Source organism: Narcine bancroftii, chromosome 4 (genome assembly GCF_036971445.1).
Source record: "Narcine bancroftii isolate sNarBan1 chromosome 4, sNarBan1.hap1, whole genome shotgun sequence".
NCBI lineage: Eukaryota > Metazoa > Chordata > Chondrichthyes > Torpediniformes > Narcinidae > Narcine > Narcine bancroftii.
Genome location: NC_091472.1, coordinates 180,074,060 through 180,101,016, shown reverse-complemented (window position 1 = coordinate 180,101,016; position 26,957 = coordinate 180,074,060). Strand labels below are relative to the sequence as shown.

At 42.8% G+C, this 26,957-nt stretch overlaps 1 long non-coding RNA gene across 3 annotated transcripts in view; it reads left to right on the top strand.

The window, feature by feature from the left end:
- The window catches only part of LOC138759996 (uncharacterized), a 48,892-nt gene extending 25,545 nt beyond the window's left edge, over positions 1–23,347 (top strand). Inside the window, exons 2-4 of one of the 3 annotated variants that reach the window (XR_011355311.1) lie at positions 16,297–16,353; positions 19,258–19,461; positions 23,025–23,347. This is a non-coding gene — a long non-coding RNA (uncharacterized lncRNA). Of the gene's footprint in view, positions 1–16,296; positions 16,354–19,257; positions 19,462–21,266; positions 21,821–23,024 lie in introns of those variants that run through there. The other 2 variants (XR_011355313.1, XR_011355312.1) reach the window with 2 other exon arrangements.
- Positions 23,348–26,957: the final 3,610 nt, after the last annotated feature.

Below are 26,957 nucleotides of genomic sequence, written 5' to 3'. Positions count from 1 at the left end.
GTGTAATGCGATGAGTGTTGGCAGAGGACTCCACCAGTACAAGCGATTTTGTGAGGGCAGGCCATGTGGAAAGGGTCTACCTCCCATCTGTGGCGCCTATCTGTGACTGCCACGGGTAGAACTCCCTCAAGGTCTGACAAGCTGATCAGCATGGAATAGATCTGATAGTTAGGAGTGCAACCATTGAGAAATATGCAACTTGAGGATTATGAAGTAGGACGTTCACTAGGATGGCACCATTGTAGTGCAGCAAGTAGAACCACTGCCTCATTTCTCCAAGATTCAGATTAAATTCTGACCTCAGGTATTGACCCACTATAACAGTTTGGGTTTCCTCCAGGAGCTCCAGTTTCCTCTCACATTCCGAAAGTCTGTGGGTTGCTAGGCTCATTGGACTTTATAAATTGCCAATTGAGTGTATAGTGAATGAAAGACTATAATGTGGGAAGAATAAAATATGGGATTAATGCAGGATAAGAGAAATGGTTAGCACAGACTTGTTTGGCTGAACTGTATCTCTCCATGATACTATGATTAATAGTATTCTTTCAAGGAACTTTCCAATCAAATTAATGATTTATTCTCCAAATGGTGGAGAGAAATATTCAGTGATGCTAACCTTGCATCTTTTAGGCTATATTGGTGGATCCAATTTGGAGGCAACTCTTTCAGACTGAAGGTGATATTTAAATGCAATCTATTATTGCTGTTAATCGCTTACTTTCTGAGAATTCTGGTGATGATACTGAGATTCCAGTATATCAGCATTTATGCCTTTGAAGCTTTGAAAGTTGTTAAACTGACAAGAAGGCCTCTAAATAATCTTGACCTTTGTTTAACTGGAGGTTACTTGATCAATATTCACCACTTTTGTTTTGCCATAAAGTTCTATTCGGAGACAGGATTTTTATAGCAATATCTAAAGTTGAAGCATTGGTTAATAAATCAATAAATTTTGGGTTTTCACTTCTCTATAATGCAATGATAATTTTCTGACATAAATTAAACATACTATGGTGTTTTCAATTTTCATATCAAATCAGCTTGAAAAATACAATTATAATTTGCAATTTTAATTTATTTGTGAGGTACAATTTGATTTACCAGCAGTAAATTCAGAATATTTTTCATCTCCCATGATGACGATGGCAATCATAATGTCACATTTCACCCCGGCTGGACATTTGACTGAGATCCGAGCACTGATACAGGAAATAGGGCACACTTCATGGACACAGGAGGTCTGTAACCATCACCTTGATGGTGCATGGAGCAGATTCTGAAAGAATTTGATCAAAGCCCATCAAAATCGATCTTTGATTATTGTATCAGAGTCTGCCAATGAGTTCTGTTCTGAGTCATTAGCTCAAGCTACTTGCGATTGATGGAATTCGGCCTTCAGAATGTCTTTGAAGTGCTTGAACAGGTTATTCTTACCAGAAATATTTTTTTCCCATTTACAGGATTAGGACCTTACTAGCGAAGCCACCAATATTGTCCATCCATAATTGCCCTTCAGAAAATGATAGTGAGCAGACTTATAGTTGTAGATAGATACAATATTTCTGGAGGAAGTTCACGCATAGTGCTAGGAGGTAAGGACTTCCAGTATGTGGATCCAGCAACCATGAAGGATTAGCATTACATTTCCATATCACAGTGGGATCTGATGGGGACGGGAATCTGTAAGTGGCTCTCGGGCTTGTTCATCTTGGTGGGGAAGTTTGCAGATTTGGGAGATTCTGCTAAAGTGATCTTGTCTAGTAACTGCAATGAAGAGCATAGAAATCGACAGCCAGTACAGGACCTACAGCCCAGTGTGGTGCCCACATAATAACATTCTCTACCAATTGCCTAGAATTTCTCTATTGCATAACCCTCAATTTTTGTCTGTTTCATGCACCAACCTAATAGTTTCTTGAAAGATCCTATTGTACTTGGCTTCACCACCATTGGAGGCAGCGTATACCATGAACCCACAGCTCTTTGTCTGAAGAACCTACCTCCTACATCCCCTCTGTAATAACTCGCAAGCATCAAATGATGCCCCCCTGGTGTTAGCCATTTCAGCCCTGGGATAAAAGCCTCTGACCATCCACATGATCATTGCCTCTCATCATCCTGTACACCTCTATCAGGTCACCCCTCATTCTCTGTCACTCCAAGGAGAAAGGACCATGTTCACTCAGCCTATCCTCATAAGGCATACTCTCCAATCCAGGAAACATCGTTGTAAATCTCCTCTGTACCCTCTCCATAGCATCTACATCCTTCCTGTAGTGAGGTGACTAGAACTGGACACAATACTCCAAGTGAGGTCTAGCCAAGGTCTTATATAACTGAAACATTACTTCATGGCTCTCGAACTCAGTCCCATAGTTAATGAAGGCCAGCACATCATACACTTCCTTAACCACTCTCTCAACATACACAGCAGCTTTGAGTGTCCTTTGGACATGGACTCCAAGATCTCTCGGTTTGACCCCATAGTCAGAGTCCATGCATCAACCTTGTATTCTGCTTTCAAATTTGACCTTCTAAAATTAATCACCTTGCACTTTTCTCAATTAAATACCACCTGCCACTTCTCAGCCTAGCTCTGCATCCTATCAATGTCCCTTTGTAATTGTGGGCAGCTCTCCAGAATATCCGCAACACCACGCACTTTCATGTGAAATGCAAACTTATTAGCCCACCATTCCACTTCCTCATCCAGGACATTTATAAAAATAAAAAGAGAAGTCCCAGAATATATCCCTATGGAACACATGTGTCTACCATAGTGTGGTTGTGATAGAGTGAATGATGTGTGATGGATGGAGTAGCTTTCAAATAAGATCATAAGAATATAAGAGCGAGAATAGGGTATTTGTGGCCTGTCCGGTCTGCTTGGTTATTCAATAAGACCATGGCTGATCTGATGATGGGCACATCTCCACCTACCTGCCTTTCCCCCTTATCCCGTAATTTCCCTGCTGTGTAAAACTCCATCCATCCTTGTCTTGAATATTTTACTAAGGTAGCTTCCACTGTTTCAATCGGAAGAGAATATTCACCACTCTCTGGGAAAAGCAGTTCCTCCTCATTTCCATGCTAAATCTACTACCCAGAATCTGGAGGCTATGTCTCACATTTCTAATCTCATTTACTCGTGGAACCAACTGACTGTACCTACTTCGATCTTATCTATGCCTTTCAAATCTTATACTTCTGAACTCCAGTGAGTACAGTGTGAGATGTCACAATCTCTCTTCACAGGTTAACCCCCTCATCATTGGAATCAACCTAATGAACCTCCTCTGCACAGCCTCCAAAGCCAGTATATCCTTCCTCAAGTAAGGTGATAAGCATCTTATTGGAAATGCACTCTTCTGAGTTTGTGTTAGGGATAACATCATGATCTGAAAATGATAGAATGCTATAGGGAGTCAGAAGGTGAGGCTCTTCCCATACACTCCTTAGTCTCTGACCTACCCTTGTAGCCACAATATTTGCTTAGTTGATCCACCTTCTAGTCAATAGTGATCCATAAAATGTAGCCAGAGAAAATCACACCATTGAGTGTCAAGTGTAGACAGTTAGTGACTCCTTTCCTAGAGATAGTCGTTGGTTAACTATGCTTATGCAAGCTCTGTTAAAAGAACCAATGGGTTTCTATTAAATCATGAAGTCAAATACAGGTTATTTATTCAAATCTTATAACAGTGGCAGCAGATATAAAGATTACTAGCAGGATACCCGGCATTGCCAGGGAAATAAAACATTTAGTAGTTGGCTACATAGTTGCAACAAAATACCCCAAAAATGTGATGGTAATTCTCCATAAATATATATTTTTTATTTCCTCCTGCCTGCTCCTTGTTTGCCTGGAGGCCTGAGCAGTGAGGTGGCTCTGGTGTTGCTGTGCTGTTTCCTGCTGCCTTTCCCTTGCCCGACTGGAGGCCTGAGCACTGAGACGGGCATATCGCTGCTGTCCTGTTTCCTGCCGCCTGCTCCTTGCATGTCTGGAAGCATCAACAGTGAGGCGAGACTGATGTTCCTCTGTGGTCTTTTGTTCTCTCCTTTGTCTACAAGCTTGTGAAGAGCTTCTGCTGATTTGGCTTTGCTTTTTTAAGCCAAATGGAACTGGGTTTGTTTTCTGAATGTACATTGATGCACAGCACGGTAACTAATTGAGATGTCTCTGGTGGAAGTTCAATTCATCCAGCATCAAATGTTACTCCTACTGAACATCCTCGAACATTTCTAGAGTGCTCCATATTGAGTTGCATGGAGAACAGATGAACAATCAGACAAACATCCACAAATATTTATTAGTATTATATATAATATAATCTCTGCAGAATGAAATTCCTATTTTCAATCAAAACAACTGTCAAGGGGACAGTTATCACTACACTAAATTAGTTTTCAAGTATCACTTTGCAACAGAATTGTAATCGTAAATCAAATATGATAATGATGAATATAGACGATTAAATTATTGAAAAATGCTGAAATGAAAGCTGTGCAATATGATAAAAATACACTGAAATGCTGAAGGAACTCTGTCTTTTTAACATCCATAAAAAGCACCAATCCGAACCTCACCAACAAACCTGCAGAGAAGCTTGGTGCTGTTGTAGTCTGGCGCACTGACCTCTATCTGGCCGAAGCCAGATGACAACTCTCAGTCGCCTCCTCTTACTTACCCCTCCAACAGGACCCCACCAAAACTCATCAGACAGCTGTATCTCGCTCCGTCTCTGAACTCATCTCATCCAGTCACCTCCCTGGCACAGCCACAATTGTTTCCCAACCCTGCAGCATCTATTTCTCCTTCTTCCCCAAGATTCACAAACCCAATTGTCCCAGCAGACCCTTCGTTTCTGCGTCCTCCTGCCCTACGAAATTGGTCTCCACTTACCTCTAATCTATTTTGTTCCCCCTGTCCAGTCTGTCCCCACTTACATCTGGGACACATCACATGCCCACCATCACTTCAACAATTTCCATTTATTTCTCTGAACTCGATCATCTCATGTTTACTGTGGACATCCAATCCCTTTTCACCTCCATTTCCCATATTGCAGGCCTCAAAGCCTTTTGTTTCTTTCTGGACATTGGACCCAATCAGTCCCCCTCCTCTGGCTGGCAGAACTTGTCCTCACCCTCAATAATTTCTCTTTTGGCATCCCACTTTCACCAGGTCAAAGGAGTAGCCATGGGTACGCACATGGGCTCCAGCAATTCCTGCCTTTTTGTTGGCTATGTGGAGTAATCCATACTACAAGCCACACAGGCAAGGCCTCTCAACTCTTCCTCCAGTAAATTGATGACTGCTTTGGTGCTGCCTCATTTACCCATGATGATCTCATTGATTCATCAACTTTGCTGCCAACTTCCATCCGACCTCAAATTCACTTGGTCCATCTCTAGCAACACTGTCCCTTTCCTTAACTTCTCTGTCTTCATCTTGCAAGACAAACTCTCAACAGACATCTTCTGTAAACCCACCAATTCCCACAGCTATCTTGACTGCACCTCTTCCCACCCTGCCCCTGTAAGGATTCGATTCCATTCTCTCAATTCCTCCGTCTCCATCACATCTGCATCCACGATAAGGACTTCCATGCCGGATCAGCAGAGATGTCCTCCTTCTTCAAACAATGTGGCTTTCCCTCACCATCATCAACTCGGCCCTCACCCACGTATCCTCCATTCCCCGCACTTCTGCCCTGGCCCCCTCCATTCCTACGCACAACAAGGACAGGATTCCTGTTGTCCTCATCTACCACCTCACCAGCCTCTGCATCCAATGCATCCTCCTCTGCCATTTCTGCAACCTACCATGTGTCCCACCACACATAATCCCCTCTCCTCCCTTCTTCATGACTCCCTTGTATACTCCTCCCTCCCCACCAATTGTCCCCTTGGAACCTACCCCTGTGACTATAGAAGCTGCTCCACTTGCGCCCACAATTCCTGTCTCAGCACCATTCAGGGCCCCAAATAATCCTTTGCAACATTTCAATTGTAAATCTGGAGGTGTCAACTACTGCATCTGGTGCTCCTGTTGTGATCTCCTCCAAATCAGAGAGACTACATCAGATGCGCAGTGGGAGATCACTTTGTTGAGCACCTCGGTTCTGTCCACCACAATAGCATGGTTTTTCAGTGGCTACCGATTTTAATTCCCCATCCCATTCCCTTGCTGACATGTCTGTCCCATGGTCTCATGCAATGCCAGACTGAGATGACCATCGAATTGGAGGAACAACACCTCATCCTCCGACTGGACACATTCCAGCCAGATGGCATTAATATCGCCTTTTCTTGTTTTTGTTAAACCAAACTGCCCCCCCCCCCCCAACTTCTTCCTCTGTCGCCTTCCCCTAGTTCTCTTTCTCTTCCTTTCCCCTGTCTCTTTTTGTGCAAACGTGATAAATTTTTACCTCATCCCTTACCATATCCAATTAACATCGTTTGTTTGTCCGGATTCCTCCCCCAGCTCGCATTGTCTGAATTCTGAGATTTTCTGAGATTTCCTGCTTCTGGCCAATTCTGCTTATTCATTGAAGCAGGGAGTTAGGCCCGAAACGTCGACAATATAACCTGGCTTCTTATGGATGCTGAAAAGACTGGCTGAGTTCCTTGAGAATTTTGGAACATTTTTACTAAAATTACAGTGTCTGAAGACTTTCATGTTTCACTCTGCAGTACAAGTGGCTTTTAATCAAGACAAGTCATTGAATATTTGGCCCAGAAATGTCTGTAACTGGATGTCTTCCTTCCATCCAAGTCAGCCTACATCTCAATGGAATAAACAGTTAATTTTCCAAATTATGGTAACCATCAATTCCTGCATCCCCATCCCTCCTTCCTTCCTCTACATGTCCTGCCCAAATATTTTTTTCCCTTTCCCACAACATCTCTCTTGTCTGGGCCCAAACCGCCCCCCCACCATACACCTTTTAGGTTCTATCAAGTTACTGCCCATTTTCTATCTGGTTAAATTGTGTCCTTCACCTCTTCCTTATGAACCAGATTCTAGCACTGATGGCTTTTGTGTTCCTGCTTATCACCCTCCAGCAGCTATTTCCACCTTCACTCTCCTCCCACCTCCCCCACTCCCCCGACTTGATTCCACCTGGTCCTTTTTCTCTCTCTTTTTCTACAGTCGTCTCATTGCTTCAGACTTATAATCACGCTCCTGCCTCACCTGCCCCTTTCTGTCTGTTGTTCTTCACCTTTCCTCGGACAATATTCATCCATTTTCCTTTCCTTATTACAGTGGATATCTTCCCTCTCAATGTTAAGCCTTGATGAAGGGTTTCCACCTGAAACGTCAATGCTCCATTTCCCTCCACTGGTGCCGACTGATTGACACTGTTGAGTTCATCCAGCTTTCAGATCTAGCAGTCAGGGCATTTACCTGAATTTATTATTTGGGCGTTTACCTGAATTTTGCTGTTCGTGCTGAAGAGTTCCGGCCCCAAATTTCAACTGCCTCTTGATTTCCATAGATGCCATGAACCTCTTGAGTTTCTCCAGTAATTTTGTGTATTGTTTGACAGCTTCTGAGATGGAACAATATGTGAGGAGGATGATTTCAATGATCCATGCCAACGTAGCCATCTGACAACTGTCCATGAGGCAATCTTAATGGTGATTGGGGACTGCCCTGCATCTTAAACCTGCTGAGGTGGTCTGGTTGAGAGAATGATGGAAAGCAAAAAAAGAAAGATTAAAATAAGGTTATAATGTTGAATATGTAAATTATGGTGGCTCCTTTAACTTGCACATTCAATTGACTGGGGCAATCTGTCAAGGTCTATTAGGGAACTTTATCAGACAGAAATGGTTAAAGCTATTAGTTGCACTCATTCATAAAACTATATCCAAATGATTAGCTTTCCAAAGTTTACTTTAATGTTGATGCACATATTGATTTTTGAACTATAAATATTGACACCAGAATAAACTTTGAATGACTACTCGGCAGATAAGAGTTTTGATCAATTCATATTGACTGCTGGAGTATACTAGCTCCATTAGCTACAAAGCATCTTGGGGCATGTTGCGAAAAGTCTATCCAAAATCATTTTGAGAAACCGGCCATTTGTAAGTTTCTTTCGTAGTTATTGTACATACATTGACTTCTCAGCAGTTCTGGATTTGATGCATGAGCCAATATCATCCGGGCATCCATAAACAATGTGGAAGCAGTCAATGCATTCATCAAGCAGCTCTGAGAATTATGCTGAGTATATCCTGGAGCATATATAATGCTTTCCACTCTCTGCAATGCTAATGGCAATAAAAACAAGTTAGCTCTTGCCTTCTCTGGACGTGTGATAAAAGCCTTGGGGTGGGGGAGGGGGGGGAGAGGAAGCAGTTTGAAAGCTTCTGATCTGTGATGCTCCATGATACATTCAACTGTAACTGCCCAAGAATTGATCTGAGCTGATAATACAGCCTATGCACCAGCACTGCTACAGAGGTGATCCTAAAGCATATTTTGCATCGTTCTTTCAGACAGGTTGCTAATTGTTAAGTGCATTATCTCGTGTTAGAGCTGGGCTTAACTCTTGCAGCAGCCAGGAGCATCTTATTCTGAGAGTAAATATCAAAGTGTTGACTGATCCTGCTTTTACTTTGGTATTGATTCAGCGTCATAAACATAACAAGGCAGCCACTGATGCCATGGCAACTGTTGACAATAAGAAAAATATACTAAAGCTTGATGAACAACATTGTTTCATCCAAAAGTTAAAACAGAACTTGTGTTAAAAAGTTATCAGGGAAGGCAATTGCCGGTGACAACATGCATAACTTGTGAAGCATTTGATAATTTTATATGGAGAGCAGGCGTTAAGCACCGTAATTAACAGGGATCAACGACAAAAATCAAATGTCTTCATTTTGTACAGGAATACAAGTCGTCGTGGCTAGGTCTTTCATAAGTGTGGCTGAGCATTGAGAATAAGGCCATTAAAAGGTGTCCTATTATCACCTTCCTTAACTTTCTCATAGAGTGGAGTTTGGTGCCATTGCAAATGACTGAAGAGAGTGACAGTATTAGGGGCATACCCAAACTGAGTTGGGTGGCCAAATTTAGTTTACATTGGTCACCTCACCTTTCAGCTTTGCATGACCAGTCTATGCACGGAGAATTCATTCATTTTGGGGTTGCAGTCCTTGATTTAAAAGGTCAGGAAAGTTGTGATTCAATCTTTTCTTTATTTTGCTTACACTTAACATCTTTAATTCATTTTTTGCAGTCTAAATATGTTTATTAAGTAATCTTTTATTGTTTTATTACTCAAATCCATGATTTTATATGTCTCTGATCAAATGCACCGAAGTATTTTTCAAAGGCCTTTGAACACAGTATCAACCAAACTGAGGCTGAGATGCTCCTTGTGGATTGGGCTGCCTTGTTCGATACCAACAGTGGCGAGGTTTCAAAGACAAACAGAGATATAGGACTGCAAAAGGTCAATAAGGTTGTGGGTATAGCACAGGAAGTGAGCATGAGTGGTGGACCAGATTGAGCACGTGGCCCATTTTTAAAAAAATTAATCAACATGGTCCATTAAGTTATGGCCCTTGAAACTAACTAAGAGTGTTTAAATAGTTGTCACAGTGCCAAATATGACTAATACAAACAAATATTATTTTATCACATGGTTAGAATGAAATTTGCCTTCCTCTCCCATACACTTCCAGAACAGGAAAGGCTTTTAGAACTATGATCTCAGGAGAGCTAGCAAGTTGTGTTGCAAATGCCATTAGTGTGATTCTGAACGTAGCTTTCTCATGGTAGAGTGCCTTGTGATGCAGTTAATTTTACTTATTATCAGAGTGGTGCATGATGACGTGATCAATAATTAAATATAATTACTATAGCAATAATGCATTTTTTTTAATACGGTCCCTTCGCACTTCCTTGCACCCCCTTCATATTTTTCAAGTAAATTGTCTTGTCCAAGGTGATGTCAATAACTAGAGACTTGAACAAATAAATGAAAGCAGGGGCATGGCCAACTTTCCCCAGTAGTAACCTAAGAAATAGATTTAACATGTGACATTGGATGCTCATGCGCACCTTAGCCCTATATTTTAAGTGTGAGTGTGTGCGTATGTACATATCATGAATAATGTTTAATTGGAAATTCCACGCACGCGCGCGCGCACACACGCACACACACACACTCACTCACACACACACACACACACACACACACACACACACACACACACACACACACACACACACACACACACAATATATATTACCTGTGTGTGCAGGTACACACACACTTGCCCAATGCACACACAGGTAATATATATTACATGCACACTTGGCACACACACAAAATATATTATATGCACATACACATAATATATATTAGATGCGCCTACACACTAATAATACATATTAGATGCATACGCGCACACACAGAGAGTTGCTCCTCCTTTCCCTCAAATCACCATCATTTAAAGTTGATGGGCTGAATTGCCTTTTCCCTTGTTATCAGAAGTATAACTAGCAAGCCATGTTCTTATTCAAACGAATATTATTGTAAAAGTCACATACAGGTCACACTTCAATTAACTTTGGATAGTGAGAATAAAACTGAAAATAAAAATTGAAAATGCTCAGCAGATTGGGCAGGTATCATTACAGAAAACCTTTCCTAGACTTAGTTCATCAAATTTGCCAGTTTAATCATCAATTTTTACAAGTAATTTAAATGTTTGGTTCAAGGCAAAATTAAAAATTACAATAAAGTATACCATTTTCAGGCAAAAATTGAAAATATAAAATTTATCATTAGATGATAACTTCTACTTGATTTTGGTTCCCAGATAACATAGAATCAATCAATAGAAGTAATTTTTCCTACTATCTCAACTGGAGGAATTACTGTTCTAGTCACAAATCAAGTGGATAAAGACCCGGTTAAAGGGTGGAAAGTACATAAATGTATTCTAAATTATCAAGATGCATCTTGTACCATGTAAGAGGGATCTCTATTTTTTCCATACATAAATGAAATGATCATGAACACTCGAAATAATAATTTGATTTTCTTTATGAAGTTACAAGACACACTGGAACGTGAGAAATAAAAGCAGATGCCTACAATAGAAGAGAAACTGGTTTGGCAAAAAATAACTTTATTATGTTCAGCACACATGCCCACACCTCCTCCCTCATCCCCAAACAGTCCTTTCAAGTGAAGCAACACTTCACTTGTGTATCTGCAAGAATCGTCTACTGCGTCTGGTGCTCTCTTTGTGGAGAGACTGGAGATTGCTTCACTGAGCACCTTCACTCTGCGAATCAAGGATAAAACGCAACCAAAAAAAATCATCCATAAATGTAACTTATAGAAATTGGAACATGGAACAGAAATGAATATATCCAAGATAGTAAAATTACCAGAATAAAACAAGAAGAGTACAAGTCTGAGTCAAGTGGCAAAGATACTAAAAAGTTAAATTAAATTCCTGTTTTCTATGCAGAGGACAAAAATAGTGAGAAGGCAATGGTGGTGCTAAAGATATTGAATTTCATAGGGTATAGCTTCAGCTCTCCTCCTGAAAGAATCTGGAATCAGTAAAACAGTATCTCACTGGGATTCCACCTGAATACAAGAATACAATTAGGATGTGGATTCCAAAATTAGAATTTTATTCATCAAAAAAGTGAAGCTGTAGGGAACAGTTGGAATAAATGGAATTATTAATTAGTGTGATTACCTCATGGTTCAATTGCAAACCAAGTGTGTACAACTGGAATTAGCATTGGAAGTAGAAAAGGAAAGGCTTAGAAAGAATAGTTAATGTGAAGATTTAATTCCATATGGAGTCCTTTACTGTAAATGACTACTATTGTTATCTCAGTCAATACATGTAAAAGGGAACAAGATAAGAGTGAGCAAAAAAGGACAGGGAAGAGACAGGTAATGGGGTTGGAGTCACTATCTCCAATGGGACAAATTAGCACCGGCAAGGATGAAGGGGATAAATGCACTGGAATTTCTATTATTTTAGGCCCAATTTCTCATTACTGATAGATAAACTGGTTGAATACAAATTTGTGTTAAATATTCAGTAAGGCTCACTCCAAATAAAAGCTGCAGTAGAATAGGTAGCATTTATAGCAAAGAATGGATCTGTTTATTCAAAATTAAGATTCCTTTATTATTATGTGCATAATGAACAAAATGAGTTCACTTTTGCTTGCAGTACAGACGCACAAAGAAGTACCACTAGCCTGGTGTCAACGCCAATAAGAGAAAGAGAAGCAAGAATGTCCCATCAGAGATACCAAGTGACCATGGATTCAATTCCTGTGCTCCAGTAACTTCTGCAGCCACACGACCTCCTGTTCCTTCTAGCATTGAACCCGGGCTCCTGTTTCTGAACCTTCGATATGACCAGGAAGCTGTTAACACCCGCGGGATGCCTGATTCTCACGAACGTCTCCCTGGCTGCTGTGAATCCTTCAGACTCCGGGCCCCTTGCCAGCCCACTGCTGTGGTCTCCTACCCTATAGGAGATTTCCAAGGGCTCTCCTTCTCGGTGAAGTGGTGTAGGTGCGTGGCTGTTCTCCCACTCTGGCGCTCTGGCCTGGTCTGCTGTTTCTCCGGAGCCCACAATCATCATGGTCTACTGCCCTACCTGGGTGCCGTCATCTTGGACATGGACTGCCCTGGGTTTGTTGACACCACTAGCTCCTCTGGAGGCTGTTTAAGACCTCTTCATGCACATTAGTATAACCATCGGGCAGTAGGACCCAACAGAGGTGTGCTATGTCTCCACGCACCGGGTCTGCATCACCAGCAGTGCTGCAGTTTGGTAGCTGCAGTAACATCACCATTTCCTCGTGTAGGTTTGAGGGGGGGGGGTGCATTTTCACCAGTTAAAGGGTTAAATAACAGAAGTGATACCATGCGGGAAACCCGATACCAATGATCCAATTTACAGATTTAATCTGCAATGTCAACATGCTAATCATTTGTTGAAGTTGATATTTACAGGAGTTTGGGTCTTACATGGTCAGTAAAATCAAGGTCAGAACTCAATGGTACTGATCGGGAACTGAAAAAGTAACAAGCAATAAATACTGCAGCCTCACAGAGCCTTTCTTGAGTGTCTCTGAAAGGCTGGTTCGTCTCACAGAGTTACGTTGGGAAGTGGAGTATAATAAAAAAGTTCTGTTGGAATATGTGGAAACTTTGCAGTTTGCAAATTTTGGAAGTGCCCTCTTTTTCATTGTAATTTCCTACTCTCCTCACCAAGTTAATAAATGATTTTTATACGAGCCCGTAGAAATGACCCACATCAAGGCACGTGCCTTTGTGGAACATAAATTTTGACTCTTCCTCTTCCTGGAGCTCCCAGCTACAATTCCTGTGGCTCCAATGAACTGAAACGGTGTTAGTCAATGCTTTCCTCTGGCAAGTTTCTTCACTGGCTGATCCTCCTTCACCCTTTAAGGTGCCATCAGACACAACCAAAAAATAAATTTCTGACTGATAGTGGGCAAGGATCTTGCAATGAGTCAGATATGGAGTTTATTTGAGCTCTTCTAAATTCTCTATTGTGCACATCCATCTTAAAGCCGTGCAGGACTTCCCTGCTAGAATGAACAGGTGAATGGCCAAGGCCTGGAAATTCATTCCTCGTAACAGAGATAAATACACTGCATAGCAGCCAGGATCATTATTCTGAATGTACTCCTTTGCTGAAGTTCATTCCGTTCTGATTGTCATACAACTAAAAGGACCTTTAAAGCTATTACGCGAGCGATGAATTTCTCGCACATAAGGTATGTTCATTCACAGTGACAATCATTTTGGTATTGAGGCTTCAGCTAAGATGCTTCTCTTTCCATGGAAGAATACAGCTTTACAAAGTTTTGTTACATTATTCTGTGCTCCAGGTTCAGTAACCCTTCAATAACCCTCCGAGCATGTACAATGTGATCATTACAGATGACATCTAATATTTTATTTCATTATTTTAGTTTAGAGATACAACACAGTAACTGGCCTGTCTAGCCCATGCCGCCCATTTACCAAATAACTTCCTGAATCTTTACGTCTTTGGAACGTTGGAGGAAACCAGAGAATCCGGAAGCAATCCTTGTGGCCACAGGAAGACAGTGACAGATTTGAACCCTGGTCACAGTTGCTATAATAGTATCCGTGCTGCCATTATTAGATGATGTATCACCCTGGTTCCAACCTCTTCTCATTGCTACCTTCAGGCTGAAGGAACAGAAGCCTAAACCTCAATGTTCAAGGATAATTTCTTTCCAACAGTTATCCGGCTCTTGAACCTCCCCTTGTTATACTAATCATGGACTGCTCCAACATCACAAAAGGACTGTCTGCACTTTATTTATTTTTTTGGTACCAAGATAACTGTTATTTATTAAAGATTTTGTGTATTTATTGTCCTGTTAATTCAATGACGTATTTAAAATGTTGTTTTTTAGTTGTTTTGTATTTTTTTAACAAAGTGCATAAGGTCACGGCCATCGCCCACCATCAGTCCCACCCTCCCACCCTCCCACCCTCCTCTGGTGTCACCAGAGTGCATCAAGTGTCACTAGCGGCTAATGACGCTCAATGCCATAAAAGCATCTACTTCGGAGGGGCGGATGATAGTAACAGCACCCCCTCCCACTGAGCGAGTTTATTAGCGTTACATCATGCCACCCCCCCCTCCCCAACACACTAATGCCCCCTCCCAACATTCGTTCTGGCGCCGACAATGCAAAGTAACCATTCAGTTGCAGAAAATAAGAACGCTGATACATATATCCACCTGGTGCGCTGTCGGTCAGAAGCAAACTCACAAAGCCAAACGACTGTACAACAGCCTTTATTCGACGTAAACCTCCACAGAGCCAGTTGTGAGATTGTTCTGCTGTAAGCTCTGAGAGTGACTTCAAAATGGCCGGCTCAGGCTTATATCCCGGAGGGTGATTGACACCTGACTGGGTGGGGCTTGGTCCATTCAGATCGTCTGATTGACAGCCGGCCAGGTGTCGTCTTGTCTCCATGCTCTTCTGCAGGTACAGGGATTGCCCCCTGCAGTAGGCCAGTGGTGTAGCACCACAACATCGTACAATGTAATAATGATGATACATTGTACAACGAGAATAAACATTATCGCCATTATCATGCAAGTTGGACATGTTCAGTCAAAACTAACTTTAAAATATGAGTAGATGCACTGACAATGTTTATGTTACGGTTCAAAGTTAGAGAATACAACTGATTTATTAAGATGGAATTTCATTCCCTTCTCAGAGCAAATCAGCTTGAAAAGGAGATCAAATTGAATGACTACTTTTCACACTTGGTTGGGTTTTTGAAGGACTTCCCAGAATCAGGCTGATGTTTGACTGATATATATTAAAAAAAAATTGTGTCACTCAGCTTACACTCCAGGGTAAGGTTAACATCCTGCCTCTTGGAGTAATTTTCCTCTAGTGAAATCTGGTGAATGCATAGTGAAGGCTAAAGTAGGTGAGTTTAAAAAAAAAATCTTTGAATGCTGGGAGAAGCCTGATTTTTTTTTCAGGACGCGAATGGATAATTGGGGCCTCTGCCACCCAGAGCTCCGCGTTCATTCCCACCCACAGAATCCCATGTCATCAGTCAATAAGCACCTGAAGAACAAACAAGTGTTGCAGTTAACGGTGTTGGTAACGCTGCAAGCCAACCCCTACTTTCAATTGATCATTTACACAGTGCTTAAGGTCTCACCCTAATGGATGATAACTCACAACTTTATAGCATGTAAACCACTTCTGCCAGGTCTGTCAAACCAACATGACCTACAACAGTATGAAATTAAAAGAAGGTGTAACCCAGTGACCACTGTGGCTCTTGGGACTGACTTTCTTTTATAGCTCCAGAAATTCATCTCGATGATCTCTGTAGGAGAATTTTAAAGGAGACTGGGTTAGGTCCACTTTACAAGCTGTTTCAATAATCAATGAAGGGGAGCATTAAAAAAGAAAACCAGGTGGAAATTAGGATCTGTAAATTATTAAAAAAAGATCAGTGAGGTCTGCTTTTTGCTGCAGATTAAAATTAATGAACTTCCTTTGCTTTGTAATATTTTATATATACTATTTCTCTCAAAGAATTTCAGCATTTTATGTGCAATGGGAAATGGAATTCTCACAAACCAATGCACAAACTCATAAGTTCCAGAAATGAATTTCTCATGATAATGCAATGCATAACCTGACATGATTTACTTTATTTTCCAATGTTTCAGAAAGAACAGAACAAAGAAAACTCCATTAAGTGAAAGAGGAAATTAAATTTACTTCAGGTAGAGAGATCAAATCATACAACTTCATGTAACTTGACCCCAAAAATCTGAAAAATGGCAAAGTCAAGTAAATAGTCTTGGAACACTTCCTGTTTAAAAGACAAGGCATTTTTTTTCTTAGTCTGGCTGTACAGTAAATCCTAATACTTCATAAAGAACACAACTATGGGGAATGAAAAAAATACACAGATGATCAACCATAATTTAAATTGCAGCAGGAGAACCATCAAAAGTAACTTTTCAAACTACTACTGTCTGATATGTGACAACTTACATGCCTGCTCTTTTAGAGGGAAAAAAAAATCTAAGTATTGTGAGGCTAAGCTGGGAACACGAACGACTTAAAAGCATCACAAGGACAGCTAGAGTGATACAATTTTAAGCGACAGCAAATCACGCTGTAGCCAGGAAGGCAGGAGCTCCTTGAACCCACTTAGAGTTGGAGCCACAAGAGGCAATAAAACTCATTAATGCCATTCCCTCAGTCTGTAGGGAGCCAGTTGTGTCCGTTACAGCAGCCTTTTTTTTAAGCATTTACTTACATGATGTATGTAAGAGCTAAGATCGCACAAACCAACAGTGGATTGGAAATCTTCCACAGCTGGGTCAGCACAGCACCTCTGGGCTGGCAATTTCAGAATATTTTCATTTTATTTATTTTTTAGATCACAGTGAAGTATCTTGAAAAAAGAGAGTCGGCAGCAAGATCTCTCCAAGGTTAATATTAAACCTCAGATGGTCTGATCCAGTTAAATTAGATGGCATGTCAGAAATCTAGTGAGCGGAAAACAAATATTCTAAAGGGACAGGGAAAAGTTAATAGGTTGTATGCAGAACAGAATCAAACTTGATTTTGCCCATTTCCCTCTTGCAAATTCTAATGTTGTGATGAGATGACCAAGAAAGTTTGTACTTTCATAGAATCATAAAATCATAGAACATTACAGCACAGAAACAGGCCCCTTTGGCCCTTCTAGTCTGTGCCAAGCATTATTCTGCCTAGTCCCACTGACATGCAGGCAGTCCATAATGCCTCCAATCTTTGTGTCATCTGCCTGAAAACAACTTATTCCAATCCATGCATTCTTGATCCTTCCTCATTTCCTCAAAACTGGCCTTTTCCAATTTAGAACCTCAACCAGAGCCCCAGACCTATCGTCCATAACTAATTTGAAACTAATGGCATTATGATAACTAAAGAATGAGTATATCCCACCTGGGCCAAAGGAATGGTCACTTTTGAACAGCTGCCTCACTCCTTCACCAATATACATCAATGCAAGACATTTTTTTGGGCATGCTTAATTGCAGATGAGTGCAACACTCTACTAAAAGATTTTCCTAGGTGAAATGCACCAATCATGGATAGGATTATAGGATTCTATTCGTGTTTAACCAAAAATATTAAGAAAACTGCTTCCTTTTTTATAAATAGCCTCCTTTTTCTAATTTATCCTTTCATTTATCTGCTCCTCTCTGAGAATTCATGGTTGCAGCAAAAGGCTGTAAAATCGGACAATCTACAGTTAAGCCTCCCACATTTGTTCAGCTCCCTCAGTCAGGATATTGTGTTTATTCCTGGGAAGGCAATTGAACACTGCAGGAACTCAAGGAGACTTCAGAAATGGCCTCAGGGCTGTATGACCACCAAAGACTAGTCTATAGATACAGCAGTACGTGGAACCAATTACATCCCAGTTAAGATGAAATTACAGGAGATTTATAACATGAGTGTGAGAGTTCATTGTCACATACACAAACACAGTGTACAGCCTCACTGAAATTCTTACTGCTTCAACCACACAGGTACGTAAGGTATTCCAACAACAATAGTATAAATTAAATTACCACAATATGCTATGAGACTGAAAAAGGGACAATGAATATAAAATGATATAAAAATAAATATTCACAGTTTGCTGTTAGTGAAAAAAAGGGGCATTTCAATAATGCAGACGGATCTTTTGGTGGTCCTGAAGTTGTTTAGGGTAGCACAGAAAGGTTCAAACACCTGATAGCTGTTAGAGAAAAAAAACAACTGGTCTTGAACTGAGAGGTGCTGGACTTCAGGCTTCTGTACCTTCTGCCCAAAGACGGCAGCAAGAAGAGAGTGACGGAGGGTAACAAGATTTCACCACTCTCTTAGCTGCCACAGTTACCGTTTGGATAATTCAGTCTCTCTTGGTCTTCACCTTACCATCAATATTCTGCTTGCACTCTCCATCCCTTCCCCTTCTTATCATTATGATGGAACAGGTAGTCTCCCATCTCCAGCTATCACAACCTCCAGTAAAGTGGCAGTGAACTTTGCATGTTGCGTCTGTGATTTAATGCTCCTGGGTTCTTCAGGTTCCTCGCACATTCCAGACACGTGTTAATTAGTAGCTTCATTGACTCTGTACATTCGCTATGGAGTACGTTGGTATTCAGGGGTACAGAAAGAAGGAGATGGTCATGTGAGGGAGAATAAGTTCCAAGGAAACAAGTGGGAAGGTGGGATTGATGAGAATGCTATATTTAAAATCATTTTTAATATTACAGTAAAACCTTGGTATGGGGATTGATAGATGCCCAGTTAAGTTAATTTTCCGGTTGCTTGAAATTGCATGATGTGTGATTGGCACATCAATTTTAAACTTACATATTCCTTACCTATTCATTTTCCTCAATTTTTTGTTGCCAGTTGCTTGATTTCTGGATAACGGGTGTTTTACCGTATAATTAAATAATAATAAAAAATATTGATTAATTAAAATTAATTGTACAATCATTTATAATGTTTATAATTTTATCATTTATAATATTTTAAAATGCTTATTTTTTAACCTTTTCTAGTTCTGTTGGAATGCGATCAACCAGAGAGATGTTAACTCCCTGAACTGACCTATTATTTTCTTATCATAGCTGGTTCAATGGAACTGGAATTCACAGTCATCAAACTCTGCACATCAGATCAAGAATAATTGTTCGCTGAAACCAAAATAACATCATTCAAGAGGAACTGATGTGGGGAGAGGTTCATTTGAAGGAAAAACTGGTGATCTTTTATTGGCATTAAAACATAGAAATGCTGGAGGAAGTCAGCAGATTGCGCAGTGTCAAAAGGAGGTAAAGATGTATTATTGATGTTTCAAGCCCGAGTCCTTCCTCAAGGTATAAGTAAGAAGCAGGCAGCTGCCTGAATTAAAAGGTTGGGGTGAAGGGGAGAGTGGGCAGAAGAAGGAGTTCAGACTAATGGACAAAAGGTGTAACTTGGACGTAGATAGGAGGACAGGAGGGAGGAAAGGTGAGAATTGATGAGGGGGGGGTGTTCTTAGCTCTGTGAAAACTGAGCTGGGTGAAAGATGACAGAGGGAAAGAGAGATAACTAGAGGAAATGAGACAAAAGGAAAGATGGTGGGGTGGGGGTGTTAAAGAAACCGGAGAAGTTGATGTTAATGTCATCTGGTTGAAGGATGCCCAGACGGAATGTGAGGCATTGGTTCTCCAATTTGGTTGTGGCCCCCATCTGGCAGTGCATGAGACCATAGACAGCCTCGTAGGCAAGGGAAAGGAGCAGTGAATTGAAATGGGTAGCCACTGAGAGATCCCCACTATTGCGGCTGACAGAGGCGAGGTACTCAACGAAGCAATCTCTTAGTCTGCATCCACTCCTTCTGATGCAGAAAAGACCAGGATGGGAGCTCTGGATGCAACAGATGACCCCAGCAGATACACAAGCAAACTTTTGCTTCACCTCGAATGACAGTTTGGGGCCCCGAATGGTGGTGAGGGAGGAGGTGTGGGCTCAAGCAGACCACCTCCTTTCAACGCAGGGATAGGTACCGAGGGAGCAATTGGTGGGAAGAGAGGAGTGGGACAAGAGAGCCACTGAGGTAGCAGTCCCTGTGGAAGGAGGAGAGGGGAGGAGAAGGGAAGATGCGACAGGCAGCAGGACCATGTAGTACATGGCGGAAAAGGTGGAGGGTGACATGTTGGACACTGAGGCTGGCGGGGCAGCAGGAGAGGATGACGAATCCTTCCCCTGCTCTTGTGGGGACAGAGGGGGCCAGGGCAGATGCGTGGGTAATGGAGGATATACAGGTGAGGCCCGAGCTGATAGCGGCAGAGGGGAAGCCACGTTTTTTTAAGAAGGAGAACATCTCTGACGATCTGGCATGGAAGGCGTCATTTTTTTTTCCCACTTTATTCTATGCATCTGGTTAATTTTTGATACTTGTTTAACCGCAAAATTAAAATCAAATATTCCAAAAAAAGTGGAATGCTTTGTCCCATCAATATGCAATTGCTAAGGAGAGGAATGCAAGCTGGCTGAAAATGTGAGAACAGTCTGTCGAAACTTGAATGTATGATCTGTGAACAAGTTCTGATCTTGCTTTGATTTATTAAAAGAATGAGCGTTTTTCACACGGCGAGCAGCTGATTGCAGGAGGGTTAACAAAAGAAGGCATCGACTAGAGGCCAAATGTTTCCCCAAGGGGTAGAGGGACAGATATTGATCACGACATGTCCCTCAGGCTGCTTTTAACTGAGAGACTGGAGAACTGATTTTGTCCATAGTAATTTGGCTGAGAATAATGCCTAGCATGTGGGGGGTGGGGGGGGGGGGGAACAAGTTATTTAAGTTACAGGACTGTTTTAATATTTTACGCTAAACCAGACACTGTAGAACTTAAAGGGGCAGCACAGTTTGAAATTGTTTTTATATTTAAAGACTGCCATAATTGACAAATATGTTGCTTTGTTATGGACTGTTATTGTGAAAGATACCACAGTATTATTCAGCATGGAGACAGGTCCTATGGCCCATCAAGTCTACATGGATGACCAGCACCTATCCACATAATACTGAATTAATTCTTGTTCTTCCTGTCAATTTCCTTGATTTTCCATCCCTCACCCATACACTGCAGAAAATCTACCGTGAATAGTTGGAACACAATCCTGCAAGTTATCGAGCTACTGGAGGAAACAAAACTGCACAGAGGACACCTACGGTGTCCGAAGTGCATGTGAACTGTACATAGGCATCACCAGAGGTTAAGATTGAATCCAAATCATTGGAATTGTGGGGAAGTTACTCTGCAAGCCAAACCATTGTGCCGTCCCCAACTTGCCTTGATCCAGCAATTTAAGGTACATTTTTGGTCATGCGGAGTCATTGGGCAATTTTTGAGACTATACTGCTGCAGAGTACCCAATCGGGGATGGGGGCCAGATGGAAATGCAAAGAGGAGAAGCTAATAAAACTTTGTCTGCTTAAGGTGTGGACTAATATAAAGCACCTTTGGAGGTAATGTGCCATACTGAGGGAAGTGCAATCCTATTGTTTGGTTCCCGATCGGAGATGGATTGAAGCATCCAACAGCAACACTTGATTAATTAATAGGTGCAATGATGAAATATAGAAGACACTTTGACATATGTGTAGATAGGAAGGACTGAGGTGCTCACCAGCATCCTTTCAAGGGCAATAAATGCTCATCTTTCCATCAAGGTCCATATCTTGTAAAATGAATAAAATAAAAAGAAACAAATGCACAGTCCATGGGTGATGTGTGATTTTTTTTTGTTTATAGCTTCCTCTTTCCAAAGTGAACAGGATGGCAATGGCACAGTAGACCAGGTCAGATCCATTAATAGCATTGTGAACTCCTCCCTTTTACAAACTTCCGGTGGTGACTCAACTGTAATATACTGTACTGAGAGGTAAAGGGGGTATTGAACTCTGCCCAAGTGTAGTTTCAACTGTGCACAGTCGAATGCATCGCCAAAATGTATTTCCTCCCTGCTGATTTGGCTAATGAGAAAAGAAGTTGAAGGTTTGCTTTGTTAACTTGATCTTTGCCTTTTGCATCTCATTCTTACGTCGGCTGAATCTGCAGGTTACTCCCCCTACACAGAGGCACCCGAAAGATGAACAATTACATTATGGATAATTAAACCAACCCCCTCCCCCAAAATTTACAGATAAAGCCTCTGATCGGGGATTACTAAGACACTTAAGAGCATCACCCCAGCAACCGGTGGCATCAACTTTGGCAACACCATTGCTGTTTCACGCAATTTTATTCAATCAGCTGCTAAGAGCAAAGCAAGAACAAGGCACTTCGCTGCCTGAATATTTGCTCCCATCTTCACCAAAGGTTTACATGTTACTTCAGAGAGCATTTAGTTTTACAATTGTAAACTTATGTTTGTTTTTACCTATTATTTTATTCTTATTTATTTCCATCTATAAAATCTATTTTCATTGATTTTTATCTTTTGCTGGCTGCTTGAATTCTGGATACCATAAGTTTTGCTAATATTTAAAGGAAGAAAGAGCAGACATTATATCCTACCTAACATATGCTCAGGACGGTACATGTACATGAAATGCCATGAAGGTGTTCGATTATTTCTCTTACCATTAGCTAACAGCGTTAGTGTATAACAAGTTCATACAGCAGCAAATGTGGCCACTGGTTGGTTCATTTATCCTGACAGTGTCCACTTGAAACAGGGCAGCCCTCATCCGATCGCCCACTCGATGATGGAGTTCGAGGTAAAGCTATAAAAAACACTTCAAATGTTATATGCTAAAAACAATGAGAAGGAAATTTATTCGTGATCACTTATGCAAAATGAGAGGGCACCGAAATTTGTTTCTGAATTTTTTTTCATTTCAGACCACAATCAGTGAAGATTGGTAAGAACATCTCCATCAGTATCGGAGCACCACAGGGCTGTATTCTTAGCCCCCCTGCTCTACTCACTTTACACCTATGACCGTGTGGCTCAGTACGACAATAACACCATCTATAAATTTGGCGACGAATCTGTGGTGATATGTATATACTGTTCTATGCTGTCCTGTGTATAAGTGGCTGGTCTGGCCACTGATGACTTGGTCCCCTGTATCCCCTCCCCCTGTAACTTGCCCATAAAGGTCGACCTCCCTCCCCCCTTCCATTCATTTGAGCACATGGATTTAAAGCCTGCTGAAATCTAATGTGTATTAAAGCCTATCGTTCCTCACTAAGTCTTTGGAGTCATTGATAGTGCGAATTAATTTAATACACATTAATTTTCCACACGGGATGGACAAGCTGCTGAGATCTGACAGACTCGAAATTGATCCACAGATGCCCGAAGCTGCTGAACGGTGCGAGCAGTGGATCACCTGCTTTACAAACTTCGTCAAAGTCGCGGTGGGCCTGGTAGTCTTGGATGAGAAGAAACTCAAGGTCCTGCAAGCTAGAGTTGGCCACCGAGCGTACCTGGCAATCCGAAACTGTACGACCTACCCCGGAGGCCATGGCTGAACTCTGCATCCTCTACTGACCCCGGGTGAACAAAGTGTACTCGCAGTATCGACTGGCCTCAAGGAGACAGCAACCCGGTGAGTCCATGGACGAGTTCCTCCAAGCACTGTGTGACCTGGGGAGAGACCGCTGGGACACTGCTACAGCCCCTGAACCCATAGCCCAATGTGTGTAGGAGCTGGTCTGAGATGCCTGTGTGGTTGGAGTAAGGTTTGAAGAGAGCCTTCCAGCTTTCCAGGACCCTTGACTCATAACGCCGACGAGATCGCCGTTAAGAACAGGGCCTCCACATGCAGACCGCGGGAGTTGAGGCCCGGCATATGAGACAGTCTCTGCGATAGTGAGCCATGACCCCACCGCCTCCGCCACCATGATCGGACACCCGAGGTGCCACTACTGCAGCCAGCAGAAGCACCCCTGATGACTCTGCCTGGGAAAGGAAGTGATCTGTTTGGGATGCGGGAAGAAGGGACATTATCAGCATGTTTGTAAGTCTAAACCCTCCCAGGCGAGCAGCGCATTGCTGACATCATGTCCAGCCCCGAACAGCTTGACCGCGTGCACAACTCTGGAGTCGACATCTTACCCAACATCTCCTCCCCCCTCCTGGGTGACGTCATCTCCACCATCCGCCACCCGGTCGACATCACTTTCTCCTCCTTCCAACGAAGTGACAGCATAGTCAACATGATGGCCGCCATCTTACCGGTCAGACCTCCCCTCCGACAGCGACAATAACAATCTAGTCCTGGCCTTTGTGACTGAAACGGGGCAGCCCTCATCCGATCGCCCACTCAATGATGGAGATCGAGCTAAACGGGAAAAGGGATGAACTGCCTATTTGACAGTGGGAGCACAGAGAGCTTTATTCACCCAGACACAGCCCAGAAACTCTCTCTCTCTGTCAGACCCAAAAGAGGCACCATCTCTGTGGCTGCGAAGGATCAATCCGTGGAGATCTGGGAGTACTGCGTAGTGTTGTTAACAGTGAGGGGTGAATGTTATGATAACTTTAATTTACTTGTGATGCCACGGCTCTGTACGCTGATACTCCTGGGCCTTGACCTCCAGAGCCAGTTTAGGAGCATGACCATGGCTTTCGGAGGACTACAACCACCCATAACACTACACAATCCCTGACTCACAGCTCCCTCCCCCCGACAGCTGGCCCCCGCCTGCGGCCTCTCTACCCTCCACATATCACCTCCATCACTATTTGAGAACCTGACCCCGGACTGCCGGTCCATCGCGATGAATAGCATCGAAGACCGGGCATTCGTAAAGCCCGAGGTGAGGTGACTCCTGGCGGAGGGGATCATAGCTCCCAATTCGAGCCTGTGGCGGGCCCAGGTCGTGGTGGTCAGGGCTTCACCCAGCTAGATGCTTACCCCCTTCCCTGGATAGCTGACATGGTTAATAAAATAGCCCAGTACAATGTGTACTCTACAATTGACCTGGTTAGCATACCACCAACTCCCCCTTTGCCCAGGGGACTGCAAATATACCACCTTTGAAGCAGATGGCAGACTTTATCACTTCCTCAGGGTGCCCTCCAGAGTCACCAACGGGGTCTCAGTGTTCCAAAGGGAGATGGATCGGATGGTAGACAGGCATAAACTGACAACAACATTCCCTTCCCTTGACAATGTCACCATCTGCAACCATGACCAGCAGGACCACAACGCAAACCTGGCAAAATTTATCAGCACAGCCAAGTCCATGAATCTGACTTATAACAAGGAGAAGTGTGTGTTTTTAGCACCACTCGCCTGGCCCTCCTTGGATGCGACATGGCACATGGTGTCAATGGCCTTGACATGCATTCTCTTATGCAGCTCCCGATACCACACAACCTCAAGGAGCTGAAACGGTGCCTGGGGTTCTTTTCTTACTATGCCCAGTGGATGCCCAATTATGCCGATAAAGCCTTACCCTTAGTAAGGTCCACAAGTTTTCCCTTATCGGCAGAAGCCCGGACGGCATTCAACCAAATCAAAGGAGACTTTGCTAAAGCCATGATGCATGCCATGGACAAATCCATCCCATTCCAGGTGGAGAGCAATGTCTCCAACTTCACACTGGGTGTGACTCTCAACCAGGCGGGCAGGCCAATAGCATTTTTTTCCCACATCCTCCACGACTCCAAAACATGGCACTCCTCAGTTGAGAAGGAGGCACAGGTGATCGTTGGGCCCGTGCGCCACTGGTGTCACTACCTGGCTGGGAAAGGATTTACCCTGCCGACGGACCAAAGGCCATCACCTTCATGTTTAACAGAAAACTGCGGGGTAAAATCAAAAATGATAAAATCCTGAGGTGGAGAATCAAACTCTCCACCCATAACTATGATATCCAGGCAAACTCAATGATACCCCAGATGCCCTATCCTGGGGGATGTGCGCCAATGTGCATCTTGACTGCCTCCAGTCCCTCCATGATGACCTCTGCCACCCCAGAGTCATGAGGTTGTTGAACTTCATAGAAGCCCGGTACCTCCTGTACTCTATCGAGGACGTCAGTTCTCTGATCAGACACTGTCGGGTCTTCACAGAATGTAAACCGCAGTTCTTCAGGCCCGACAAGGCACACCTCACCTTCGAATGGTTGGGTGTCAATTTCAAGGGACCCCTGCCCTCAACCAATAGGTATGTCTATTTCTTTAATGTCATAGACGAGTTCTCCAGATTGCCGTTTGCCATCCCCTGTCCTGATATGATCTTTACCACAGTTATCAGGGCACTCCGCAGCATATTCATAATGATCGGGGGTCTTTGTTCATGAGCGATGAGCTGCGGCAGTACCTGATGGCTAGAGGCATATCCACTAGTAGGACCAGAAACTATAATCCCAGGCGAATTGGCCAGGTGGAGGGTGATCCTCCTGGTCCTTAAGTCAAAAGGCCTGACGAAGTCCTGCCAGAGGCACTCCATGCCATTCAATCCCTCCTATGTACTGCTACTAATATGACCCCACAAGAACGCATGTTTTCCTTCCCCAGGAGGTTGGCGACCGGAACCACTCTGCTGCCCTGGCTCTCATCTCTGGGACCCATCCTGCTGAGGAAACACACGAGGGTTCATAAGTCCAACCCGTTGGTGGAAGAGGTGCAGCTCCTGCATGCAAATCCACAATATGCTTACTTCCAGTACCCCAATGGCCATATGGACACAGTCCCTGTCCAGGACTTGGTGCATGCCAGAGACACCCACCCAACCCTGGCCTGACACAAACATCGTCCCCTACAGGGAGTTGGTGCAGGCTAGCGATGCCCCCCGGGTACCCACTCCACATGGCCCG